Below are 14,015 nucleotides of genomic sequence, written 5' to 3'. Positions count from 1 at the left end.
ACTCCGACTACCAATCCATTATCGGTTCATTTCGCTAGCTGGATCGAGATCCTGCTCTGCTCTGCTCGCTCGTCGGCCGAGTTCGTCGATTCCGGACTCGGGACACGGACAGCTTTAAACTGGTTCCAGACGATACGAAACGGTCTCTGGCCCGGTAGAGAGCAAAAGAAGAAGAAGCTGAAGCTGCTGAGAAAGGAAAAGGACGAAACGGAAAAAGCGGAAACTGTCCGTAACAAGCACGCCGGATGCAAGATTTTTCACATCCTTCTCTTCTGTATCATCATCACCACACCCCCCGCCACCCACTGACTACCTGCAACTGAAGGTGTGGTAAGTTGTCGTGTCTTGTGCTTCCTTTTTTCCCCGATTTCCGTTCAAGAACCACGGGACGAGTAAAATTCCCCGTTGATTATAGATAATCTGCAATCGCGACGCAAAAAAAAAATACACACCCAGCAAACAGCTACCACTTGTGTATACACTAAACACTCGTTCGGGAGCCATGGCCGTCCGTAGTTGACTAGAATTTTCTTTCGATAGAAAAACGATTGCGGCGAAAAAGAGACAAAAAAAAAGGACGATGAGATATAAAATCTTGGGTCCGAAAAAGGAACCAACTGCACAGCAAAAGAAACATAAGCTGCATGTTTCAGTGTACGCCCCCCTTCTATCGCCCCCCCCCCCCCCTTTCTCTTTGCTTTGCTTATACCCGAGATTAGCATAACAGTGGTCTCGCAAGACACACCGGTAGGGAAATTTGATTTTCTTTGCTTTTACAACCGAGAGTGAGGAGTTCGGTCGTGAGTCGGTTGGGGTTTTATTGGTTTTTGAAAAATTCAAATTGAGAATTCTCTTCTCAAAACCTGATTTTATGAAAATGACAAAAGGATAATGCCATGTTTATATTAAACCATTTCATTTGAAATTTCAGCCTTTTCGGTTGATATCACAAATGCTGAACAGGCAATCAGTTGATATAGCACAGCATATGACAACACAGCATATGAAAGCTCGAGCCAATGATTGTAACATCAGCGGAGTTTCCTAGAATATCATTAGAAACGTCAATTTTCTTAGTTGATGAAAACAATTATGATTCTGCAATCAGTTGATGTCTCAAATGCAAAATGTACAACAAACTAAATGACAGTAGCTTCTGATAAATCATTACCGTTTCATTTGAATTAATTCATTTGTCACATGATATGACAAATTTCGGTTGTAATCAGTTGATATCACGAATGGATCAAATAAAATCACTAACCAATTGCTGTAGCTTTAAGTTGAGCGGCAAATAATGCAATTGTACTGTTTTGTGACTTTGAGCGCTGTGCAGTTGCAGATCTCAAGTGCTACAATTGTGATTTCAATTACTTTAATTGTAATTTCAACTGCTGCAATTGTGATTTCAAGTGCTGCAATTGTGATTTCAAGTGCTGCAATTGTGATTTCAAGTGCTGCAATTGTGATTTCATCTGAATTCGTACTAACTTTCTCATTGAATGAAAAAGGCATGTGGTATGTTCATGTGCGTGTGTGTGTGTGTGTGTGAGAGAGAGAGAGAGAGACAGAGAGAGAGAGAGAGAGAGAGAGAGAGAGAAAGTGGGGCAGAAATAGAAAGAGAAATATAGAGAAAGAGGGAGAGACAGACAGGTACAAAGGGGAAGAGAAGCTAAGAGAGAGAGATACAGAGAGACAGATAGAGAGACAGAGTGAGGAAGAGGGAGAGAGAGACAGAGGAAGAGAGGCGAAGAGAGAGAAAGACAGTGAGATAGACAGAAGATAGAGACAGAGAACGATAGAGAGAGATAAAAATGTGACATAGTTTGTACCATTCCAAGAAGCATCTTAAGTATTGCTTTTGTCTTCTATCTGATCGACTTTCCCTTTCCATTGCACTCAATCGTATCAATCATTTGAATGCAATCGTTTACCGTTCGAAGATATTTAAATCATCTTCATTTCAACAATCAATTTCCTTGCTAAAATACCACCCACACACAGACACATCGGCAGTAAAACGTTAAGACGGCAAACGGAACATTCCACGACTCTAGGGCACGACGGGGGCGAGAAACGAATTGATTGCGTGCCGGAAGTAAACCCGTCAAGCCACTTCCCACCACACCTTGGAGAAACTAATTTCCTTTCCATCAAGGACAAGGACGAGAAGGAGAAGGATCACGCTGATGGCCAAACCACAGCCCGTTGAAATAGTTTTTCCCTCCCGGAAGCTCATCCGCGGCACGGAGAAAAAAGGGACTGTCCAATTAGTGCTGCACTTTCCATCACGAACCAACCCTCACACGCCGTTAGGAAGAGATTGATGAAGGCATCACCGGTGGTGGTTTGGAGGCAAAAGTGTTAACTTCTTTCCCTTCCTACTCGGGCAGAGGGGGGGGGGGGGGGTTCGATGGATTAGTTTTGAAGTCGCTGAAGCGCTTCCAAACTGCCTTTGTTACACCAGACGGTGCCGATTACTTCAAACAAAGAGAGAAAGAGAGAGACACACAGTTAAAAGGATATTCTTCTGTTGGTGGCCCTCGATCGTGGAACTGTTTCCCATTGCATTGGATCGATTTTTGCGCGACCGATTTGTGCAAATGCTGGTCAGATCAATCAGACAGAGAGAGCGAGAGAGAGAGAGAGAGGGGAAAAGAAAAAAACGGAAAATACCAGCGCACGCACACCTAACAACATTGTCGAGGTGTTTTGATTTTTTTTCCCCCGTTTACGTCATCTTATCCATCCCTCAAACCTCCTTCTCCAAGTTCCGCGCCAGGTCAGCGGTCACGAAACAGTCACGTTGTTGTGTTGTCGCCGCCGCACAAAGGATATCCAATTACGACCGTTTCGAGGTCGTTCCGGTTATTTGTCATATTGCCCTGCGACGCTGGAGGGAAGGCCAGCCACCGGAATCAATCGTCTCGCGCTTTGATTGTGTCGCCCGGAATCCCCCTTTTGCTTTTGCGCTTCAATATATGGGGACGCGATTGCTGTGTCGCGTTAAGAAGATATCCTTCTTTCCTTTCGAATGATTGGTGTTGCACAAAAGCGCGTGCACCATTATCATTATCAGCAGCAGCAGTAGCAGCAGTGAGTGTGGCTCGTTATCAACCGTTTGTAACGGGGAATGGGGGAAAGGGAAACGGGGTTTGACGTTCGCCAGCCATTGGCATCCAGTTGCCCTTTTTTCGCACTACCGAGTCGGTTGGTGTGGATTGGAGGTGCCATGATATTGCCATCCGGCTGATACTCGATCTTTTGCAATGTGACCGGGTTTCTGTTTTATTGTATATGGGTGTGTGTGCATTTTATCCCCCCGCTGCTCCACATTTCTGTGTAAATTGATTTTGCTTCGATTGCTCCCATTCCCGATCGTGTCGTCTGTCGATGGAGTCGAATTGGACACTGGGAGAGTACGTCGTAAAAGAGCGTAAATGCGGTTGAATCACAACAAAACAAATTAAAAGAAAATATATGTGAGAAACGTTGTGTGCATGCCTTAGTCCTAAATTATAGAAAAATAATGAAAATATTGCCTAAAAATGGAGTCACGTTTCATGATATTCTGTCATGATGTTTCTTTTTCTAATTAGAATTTGACATTAGGCGGCTGAAATTATATCAATATTTAATCCAAGAAACGAAGTAAAGACGTTAAATATAAAGATGCAAACAAATGCTCATTGGATATTTCTGTGACAAATTTCCTGTTTTCTAATTTATAACACAAAAACATCGCCAACCCGCCACCGTGACGTACTCTGTCCTTAATAATGCAACTAATGAAACAAATCAAGCGCAAAGTGACGCCGAGAGCTGAGCTGCTGTCCCATATATTCAACGTCCCGCCCGGTGACGTTCTGCATCGTGGCAACCCCTGTCACTTCCCCTTTTTCATCCCCTCCGCCTTCCATCCCAGTGCAGGAGAAAGTGCAATCTACACACACACATACACGCTGCTACTAGTCGATCACAAACGCAAAAAGTGTGCCACCACCACCGAGCCCCAAAGCGCAACAAACCGGTTTTGCAGCAGCCCCTCCCCCCCTTCCCCCCGACCTCCGTCATTATTCGCGGTTTCACAATGTTGGTGATGCTGTCCCGGGTCGGAATCGACAATCCGCGAGGACGTTGGTTGCGTACCAACGCCACCATAACCAGCCGCCCCGCCACAACCGCGCACCGGTTTGTCGTAGCGATGACGGTTTCTAGGTAATGAGATGAAACACGGGGTTTGTTATTGGGCCAGCCAGCCACGGGCATTTGATGGGCTTTAGCCCGGCGGTGCAGGCAGCGTTTTATGGCGTGATAATTCCCGCTTGCGCAGGCAGTATACCGTTGTCCATTAGCGGTGAGTTGGAGCGCAGCACAGGTGCAGTTGTACTAGATTGTTTTTCTTTTCTTTTGTATCTATCCCACAGGGATTTCGATGTCCGATGTTCTACTGAGATGCTTCCACTTTGGCAGAACGTGGAACAATTCCCGTCCGGTTCGTGTTCTCCTATACTCCTCCCCAGGTTTGGAATTGTACTATATTTTGCTGTGATTATTAAAAACTACAGATCAATTAAATCACTATATAATTTCTTCTAAAATTCCTACGCTTATTCCGAGAATATTCCTACGCAGCACATTTACTGCGGGTATGGTTTGTAGACTGGAACTGGAATTGTATCGGTTCTAGGCTGGGGCTGGGGTTTAAGTATCGTTGCGAATCCAAACCCGGAACAGTTCCAGGTACTGTTCCAGGAAATTAATTAAATCGGAAGCTGCTTCTGAATCATTATGGTTACATGAATCATGATTGATTACAGGACCGATATGAGTTCATGATTAGTACCGGGGTTGGTATGGGTTCAGTGTTAGTTTCATGTCCGGTATGGGTTCACTATCGATTCCAAAACCGGTATGGGTTCATGATTGGTTCCAGGACCAGTATAGGTTCATGTTCGGTTTTAGGACCAGTATGCACCAGTATGGTTTTAGGACCAAGTATCGATTCCAGGTCCGGTATGGGTTCATGAAAGGTTCCAGGTTCGGTACAGGATCATAATCAGTTCCAGGTCCGGTATAGGTTCATGATTGCTTTCAGGGCAGGTATGGATGCATCATAGATTACAGGCCCAGTTTGGGTTCATGATAGGTTCCAGGTCCGGTACAGGTGCATGTTCCGTTCCAGAACCAGTATTGGTTCATGTTCGGTTTTAGGACCAGTATGGATTCGAACATATCGATTTCAGAACCGGTATGGGTTCATGATTGTTTCCAGGCCCTGTATGGGCTCATGATAGGTTCTATGACTAGTATGGGTTCATGATAGGTTCCAGATACGGCATGGATACATGATCGGTTCCAGGACCAGTATGGATCCATGACTGGTGCCAGGGCAGGAATGGGTTCATGATTGGTTCCAGGACCAGTATAGATTCAGCATCAGATCCAGGGCCGACATTAGGACATGTGCAGTATTGATGGAAAAAATGAAACTTTTGTCGGAATAAATTCCGGCTAGCTCGGAAGTTTTCTGGAATCGATTCCGGACAGTAGGTCCGGAATCAGTTTCCGGAATCGATTCCGAAATTGGCTCTGAAATTGGTTCTGGAATCGGTTCCGGATTCGGAGTCGGTTCCGGAATCGAAATCGGATCCGGAATCGAAATTGGCTCGGAAATCAGAATCGGCTTCGAAATGGAGTCGGTTTCGACATCTCCATATAAAAAGGCCTTTGGATCCAATGATACTACGTATTGATAACTGGAAAGAATCAAAATTTACTTGTAAACGATCCATTCTCATGGAGATTCCCGGACTGATTTCGCTTTTGAAACTTCGATTTTTAATTCAAGAACTAATTCTCATTCCGAAGCTAATTCCATTTCTGGAGTCAATCATAATTCCGTTATCGGGGCAAATTGCGATTCCCAGACCAATTCCGATTCCAGAACAGATTCTGTACGCGGATTTGGCTCCGGAGTCAACTCCGGAATTAGCTCCGAAATCGACTCCGAAATCGACTCCGGAATCGGAATCGATTCCAGCATCGGAAACGATTCCAGCATCGGAATCGATTCCAGCATCGGAATCGATTCCTACATCGATACATTGATACCGGACACGGAATCGGAATCGGATAGGATCGAATGTTTTTTTCCAAACTGAGACAAAAATTACTCGCAAATCAGTAAAAAAAAATGAAATCACTCGCCAATCAGTATCAGAATATGAAGAAATTGCTTGATGTGACACGTAATTGATAAGCTGTAAATTGTTGGAAAAAGAAAATATTGTCACACTCCAAATAAACTGCCCCTGTTGACAGCTTATACTCCTCTCCCCTTGGCAATGCGTTACAATGATTGACGAATGCCTTATCGCGCGCTGTGTAATTATGATAAACTCGTTAAACAAGGTAATAATAGGCGCGACCTATTAGGCGCACACTTCCCTTATCTACTGCCATAAAGTGTGGATCGATTTGCTTTTACTACCCAACTGAATCATCAAATCGAGAAAGATGCTTCGGGCGACAAAGAACCTTTGGGTTCGACTCATATTCATAACTTTTTTTTTTTTCAACATTCTTGAACAACTCAAACTCAATAATTGTCGTCATATATAAATTACTGAATCATCCGGTATACATTGGAAGCATCAAGTCCTCCCCCTTCATCCCCCTTCCCTAGACTCACAAACACACAAAAAACAACAACTGCGTGTGAGTGTGTGTGTGCGTGTTTGTTTTGTTTTCCCAGCTTCATGCTTGCCGACAACAAACAATAAACAATTTGTGCGCTCCCCGGTGTGTGCGTGTGTGTGTGTGTGTGTGTGTGTGTGTGTGTGTGAAAATACACACCCACCCACAACCAACCCCATCCTTAACTGCCACCCACTGCCAGTAACCGGAGATAGTACGGTGGACAGAAGCTTAGTGGTGTGCGTGCCCCCGCTGCGTATTTGTGTCAAATTTCTACGCAAAACCGCGACACAAGGGAAAGGATCATTTTCCCATGCTCCACAGCTCTAGTGAAAATGATTATCACAGTCAGGACGAGTGGGGGGTGAGGGTGCAGGAGGATGCAGGACATGCAACAAAAAAAAAAAAAGACCGGATGAGATTTATCTCATCCAACCGCAAAAAGGATACGAGCGGCATTTTCAGGCGAGAGAGAGAGAGAGAGACAGTGTGAGAGAAAGGACCGTTCTCGCATGCTCTCCCATCCTTTGCTGGGCACACGCTCACACTGAAGAGCTCGGCATCCTTAAAATACACACACACAAACACGTTTGGATGGTGTTTTCTTCTTCGTGACACTTCTTTGCACCAGCAGCTCTCTGATCCGTGTTTCTCACGGATCCTCTTTTTTGCGTCTTTCCCATACCGTTGCCACAAGAAATGCATTTCTTCTTCTTCCTCTTCTTACTACTACTACCTTGCACGGGCGTCCCGTGCAGCGTAAATGATCATAGTAACCCAGATTTCTTCCTTTGCCGTGCGACACCAACACCCCAGCCCGGAGATTGCACTTTCCGGATGCGCACACACACACACACACACACGCAGAGATGCACACGTACAGCGCCATACGCCCTATTGCTAAAGGAGGAGACGGGCGGAGGGATGTATAGTGAAAGATTTTCCTTTTTTTATCGGTGCAATCATTTGATAAGCAAAATCATGAAACGAAGAGAAAAGGATAAGAGCAAAAATTGCTACACACACAGAAAAACACACACACACACACATGCATATACAATTGTGGGGCGTAATCCTTTTAGGCGTGTGTGTGTGTGTGTGTGTGTATGCGTTTTTTCCTCTTCCCTTTGCCAACTTTACTAAAGAATTCCATCAATCATTAACCATTTTCACACCGAACGAGCGTTTGTTGTGCATCTCTTTTTTCCTCCTTTTCCATTGGCGTAGGAAAATTGCCGCACCCTTGCCGTACGCATTTCGCGCGAGGCGCGGGGTGGGGCCGTGGTGCAGCAGCCGCAAAATTCGCACACACTACCGTTGACAGGTGCGCCCGCTCACTGTCCCCGGAAAGGAGGAGCATTATATTTCGGGGTTATCCCTCTCGCACAGGGCGTACAATTCCGTACATTTTCCACCGCCACAGCACACCGCGCCACATATACACACCTTTTTTTGCTCTCCTTCTTCTTTTTTTTTTTGTTGCACTACACAAGTAATAGCAGGAATTGGTTGTTTTTTAATGATTCATTTCCTCACGCACGAGGATCACTATTTTGCTTGCAAAAAAACGCAGAAACACAATCCGTCTGCAATTGCTTTTTCGACCATTCGGTTAAAGCGACAGGAAATTTTCCCCGGCACCTGCACACACCCACACACACACTCACACACACGCTACGTGCACTACGTTTCTTCCTTTTCCACAGCAGCAAAGCCCACTAGGACCCAGTGGAAAAATGTGTGATTTTCACTGTCCAATTACGCCTCTTATCACACCATCACACCACACACACCCACAGGCACGAACGGCCCGCCGTGCCGCAACGAACGCTCGCAACCCCCTTTTCGCACTGGATGGCATTTGCCGTGTCCGCTCGTGTCACGCACGCACCCGACTCTGACGTCTTGGCAGTAACGGCACACCACAGTGGCGCGGTGCAAAATTTTCCATTCGCCGCTGACTCTCTTCTGCGTGTCTGTGTGTGTGTGTGTTGATGCGCCCGTTCGCGAGCGTGTGTTGGTGCTGCTGCTGCTGTCACTGGGCCTGTGTGTGCGCCAGCCACCACAGCCCACCTAGACTATAGGAGAGCGAACGATTTCCATCTTTCGTCCTCTTTGCGCATAACCATTGAGATTGTGTTTGGCTTCTCTTGCTCTTTCTCTCTCTCTCTCTCTCTCGGGCTCTTCTCTCGTACTTCAAAGCCCAAAACTGCGGGGCGGTACACGAGGAGACGAGATGGAATTTTCTCTCCCAATCTCGTGGTGGAAAATCTTGATTTTCCACCAGCACGCGAGATTCATGCTCACCAATGCTCGGGCTGCATTTGTGACACACTATCACGGCAGGGCGTTTGGGGCGGGTGTTAATTCCGCTGTATTGGATGATTGGGAAGCTAGGAGGAGATGCATTTGGACGCATTTCATGCTGGGTCTTGAGAATGTGAGCAGCATCCAAGCTGCCAAAATGCATGAATGCCGGTGCCAATGGCCGTTTTACGCTCAAAAAAAGGGTTCGTCGCTTGCCCGGTGTGCTGGCAAGGTTGTTTAATTTGAATGTTATACCATCAAAAGTACAATATTTTGCGCCGGAAATGCCACTCAACAGGGATATATGGATCGATTCATCACTAAAATAGCCAATTAAAGATTAAGGAAGAAAGAGCCTGCAATAACCCGGTTCAGGAGTTACACCTGATAGCTTCAGACTGCTTCGGAAGGGTCTGGCTGCCCACTGCTGGCAATGGAAGGCACCGGAACATTCGGGAGTCTTTTCGGAACCGGCAGATTGGTTCAAAATTGGTGCCAGACATTTGGCCTGAAACAACACTTCTAGGTCATCTGGTCCATATTAGATGGGTACTTTCTCAGTCGCCCGGTTTGACTTGACCCTTGAACTTCTGCCCAAGCAATACCAAGACAATGAGGGCGGCACGATACTAGGGCATTAGTCAGAATCGGCCATCCATTCAACGGACTGGCCTTTCGCCAAATGTGTGTGGAGTAAATACTGATAGGTGTTGATCATGACTTGATTCGCATCATTTGGCAGGATTCAACTGATAACGTTCTCCGAGCTGGTTGGAGCTCCAAAAAATCGTTAAAATTTGTCCGTTACTTTTTTCTCAAAAAAGCAATCCGTTCTGTTTCATCATTTAGACCTAAAATGGGAGTTTGAAATTATTAAACAGTTTCAAATTAACGTTTCATGACGTATCATACTCATTTGTAGGATTATCTGATTGTAGCAGAATCGGATTGTTGTTAACGTTTTGCTATTTCTGCGGGAAAAATCTCCGTCGCCAGTGAAATGTCGACTTATTGGACTTAATTATTGGTAATAAATTCTTAATCAAGCACACACACACACCCCGCAAACAACACATCCTTGAGCCAACGCAGCAAGCATCCTCTTTCTCAGCAAATCAGCTCATCAAAAACTTAATTTTTCCTTCCCGCTCATACTTACACACACTCACACACTAGCGGCGCCCGTCTTGTTTGTGCTGTTGCATTCACACACCTACACACATGCATCCACTCAGCCACGCATCGGCATGCTTCGTTGTCACGCCGCACCACCAGCTCACGGTTCCAGCTCTGCTTTCCTCCTTTCTCACTCTAGCAAATCACAAAACCACACACACACACGCACGTCTGCTTCGGCGACTCTCTGTCACACGTACTGCGGATTCTTCTTTCTCTCTTTTGCCCGCTTTACTGGACCGCTCTTCACCAGTTCACACACCGCACGCCGCAATCTCTCTTGCTCCTTTTCACACCCTCTCTACTACTTCTTCTTATTCTGCTTCTACTTACACTTGCTTTTGCTTTCAACACCACCCGCTTCAAGGGGCTGAGGTTTGACCGACCGTCACACACACACACACTCTCACATACACCCGCGGATCCAGGGATGGGACCGACTATCTTTTCGCACGATTTCACGCACTGTACCGTACGGTCGTGCCCGAACTTCACTCGCACCGGGTAGCGGGACGTTTCCTCTACGCTTTGCACACTGGCGGCACCGCGAACCGTGATTGGAAAATGGGTAATTTTCGCCAAACATGCACCGACACTAATTCCAGCTCCGATCGAACCGAGTCGCCATATTTGTTTTTTTGATGTATCGCGCCCTGGAAAGAACGGGATGCCCGCTATCGATATGCATTTCGCTCGCACGCGCTTCTGTTGCGTCGGAGAGAGTGAAACAGTGCGAGGGTGAGAAGGCGATGTGTCACACGGGCAACCAGCCGCCACCCACCCTACCCGGGATCGGGTTGGTTCAGTGATGGTTGGCAAACGTATCGTAAACAGTTTTTGACAGTTACGATTGAATTTCGAAACTTTCGGATGGCGAAATCGAAACCACATTCAAATTCCTTGTCCGAAAAACCGTTAACGCTGTTAAAATCTTCTAATCGATTGAAAATTAAAAAAAAATCCTTTCGTCCAGTACTTAGACTATGCTTTTGTGAAATGGTTTTAAACATTTTCTTTCTTCTATATTTACAACGCTGAACGACTTTTCCAGAACAGTTTCAAATTGTGGACCACAACAGGTTCAGGGCTTGATCGCGGAACGGAAAAGATTCAGTTTTAGTTCTAGTTTAGTTCCAGTTTAGATCGAAATAGAAACAATATCACTTTAAAGCATAATCGCATTAAAAAAAAACATTGTTTGGAATTACATTCTTTCATTTCGAAGCAATTATATTTTTCTTATTTTGTTTTCAATTTCAACAGTAGCTAGGGTTCAATATCAATTTCAAAACTAACACACATTCTATGGCAATTCAAGGGTAGAGTTAAGCTATAGGATGTAGTACAATGTAGTGATGGGAAAAATGAAGTTTTTGTCGGAATCGATTCCGGCCAGCTCCGCAGTTTTCTGGAATCGATTCCGGATAGTAGGTCCGGAATCAGTTTCCGGAATCGGCTCCGGAATCGGAATCGACTCCGGAATCGGCTCCAGAATTGATTCCGGAATTGGCTCTGAAATAGGAATCGGTTCCGGAATCGACTCCGGAATCGGAATCGGTTCCGGAATTCTCATGGAGTTTCCAGGACTGATTTCGTCAACACCGGAATCGGCTCCGGAGCCAACTCCGGAATCGGCTCCGGAATCGGCTCCGGAATCGGCTCCGGAATCGGCTCCAGAATCGGCTCCAGACTCGGCTTCAGAATCGGCTCCGTAATCAAATCCGGAATCGGCTCCGGAATCGGATTCCAGCATCGGAATCGGCTACGGAATTGATTCCGAACACTGAATCGGAATCGGGTAGGTCCGATTCCGAGCTCCCACCACTAGTACAATGGATACCAGCTCCAAGTGCCACAAATCCCCTAAACGACCACTAAACGGGTTCTAAACGACTCAAACTCTCAACCTAACAGGAATCTAAAAAGACTTCGTTTGGCAGATGGTGAACGACTGATGCATTCTAAAAATAGCAAAATAGCTGGTGGCACCATCTGTTGGTGGGGATACCTAAGCCAGTGGAAGTGGAGCTTTCCTCGCTTTGAGAACTTTCTCCTTCCCTCTGTATTGCTATATGGTAGAATGGCGATCCGATTGTTTAAAAACTAAACTCCAGTTTGTATCATTGGTACTGAAGTAAGTGAGATATGAGTAATGATCGTTGGTGTTGATACTCACGTGTCTGACCGTAAATACGGACCAATCTTTTAGATTTTTGCTCCGAAAGTTAGAAGGGTATATGGACGATGATTAGATAGATAAAGCTAGGCGAAATACATTGCAAGACAAAGATAGCAATATAATGATGAGTTATAGAACGCCATCTATTCAGCGAACCAGTGAAGCTATGGAGCTTTCGTTGTTTTCTATGGATATTCGATTTTCCAGTCACTTAAGCTTAATCTCCCCAAGACCAAGGCTAATTATAGAAACTAGCAATTGAAGAAAACTAGATACATTCACATTTAACACACTATTTAAAGAGAACATTTTATTAATTTTCAATTTTAGCGACACTGGATCAAGGAAGATTTAAGGGGAATAATTTAGAGTTTAGGTGTAGGATAGGTTTTAAGTACTTAGTTTGTCACAGCCTAAAGAGTGTAAGACACATATGTTGGTAAATAAATAAATAAATAAATAAATTAGAATTACATCCCTGTAGCTTTAAGCTAAATTTAATACTCTTTCCCTACTTTCTTAGGAAACACTATATTACTTAAATAATAAATAAAAAAACAACACTCGGAACATTTTCGTTTACACATTGTATAGAATCAATTTATTTCATTAAATTTAAAATCCCGGTCTACATATGGTTTTGCAGTTTCACCTATATACATGACAAACGTTACTCACACGCACCAAATAACCAAATCTGTGCACTTCTTTTTGTGTCGCCCCGGACAGACACGGGGAGACGGGCCGTCGTCCTCCTCCATCCCCTCGGCATTTTCTAGCACCGTTTGCAAACGAAGTACTTTTTTTCTGTCTCTGTCTTAACTAAAGGATTCTCGTGCGCGGCTCGTGGCACGTACATGTCATACATGTGCGCCACAAGGCAAGCAGTAGCAGCATTTCTGCGTGGCCCGACGAAAACAACCGCCCAAAATGCTTTCTTTTTTTTTACAACGAACAAAATGCGTATCTCGTGTTATTGTACAATCGTGAATTGATTTTGAATCAATTTTACGTTTCTGTCTTTCGTGCCAAAAACCCTCCACTGTTAGTGTGCCTGTGCCTGGGTAGTTTGGTTTGTTTCCCGGATTGCAAATATTCCCTCCTCGGAGTGTGGTCTACGACGATCTTCCTTAAAAACGGCGTGTATGGGTGTGTGTGTGTGAGTGTGTTGTATATATTGTTGTCAATTTAATTTAACTAGCACGCGTCTCAATACATCGGGTGGCGACGCAATTTTAACTGTATATAATTTACGAGCTTTTTGTTTAAACACATTTTCTGAAAACTAAAAGTCTGACTCTCGCGTCTTCCTACCCGCCCACCGGTTTCATCACACTGGTGCGCCCGGCGGTGGGTGGTGCCTTTTTAAGTAAAGAAATACGTTAGGAAAAGAAGCGCTCCCGCTAAACAGGCTCCGCTTCAAACGCGTTGTTAAATATATAGAAGTGGCAATGTAGCTGCTTGGCTAAACTTTTCGCCTTCCTTTCCTTGCCCGATTCCGTTCCTCTCTCTCCACATCCGAACGCCGAATCTTGAAAGTGCACAATATTATGTTTCTATGCTATTTTTCACCTCAACCCAACTCACTAACGGTTTAGCACCACTGACGTGTAAGTAATTGTCTGCTGTAACTGGGTGTTTTTTGTTGACATTT

General features: G+C 45.0%; 1 protein-coding gene across 3 annotated transcripts in view; it reads right to left on the bottom strand.

The window, feature by feature from the left end:
* The window catches only part of LOC120956266 (catenin delta-2), a 42,763-nt gene extending 31,878 nt beyond the window's left edge, over positions 1-10,885 (bottom strand). Inside the window, exon 1 of one of the 3 annotated variants that reach the window (XM_040377645.2) lies at positions 10,166-10,885. The gene's annotated coding sequence lies outside the window, so the exon portion shown is untranslated. Of the gene's footprint in view, positions 1-8,145; positions 9,244-10,165 lie in introns of those variants that run through there. The other 2 variants (XM_040377647.2, XM_049610236.1) reach the window with 2 other exon arrangements.
* Positions 10,886-14,015: the final 3,130 nt, after the last annotated feature.

Source organism: Anopheles coluzzii, chromosome 3 (assembly GCF_943734685.1).
Source record: "Anopheles coluzzii chromosome 3, AcolN3, whole genome shotgun sequence".
Lineage (NCBI taxonomy): Eukaryota > Metazoa > Arthropoda > Insecta > Diptera > Culicidae > Anopheles > Anopheles coluzzii.
The sequence above is the reverse complement of the archived record's forward strand: the minus strand, read 5'-3'. Positions and strand labels throughout refer to the sequence as shown.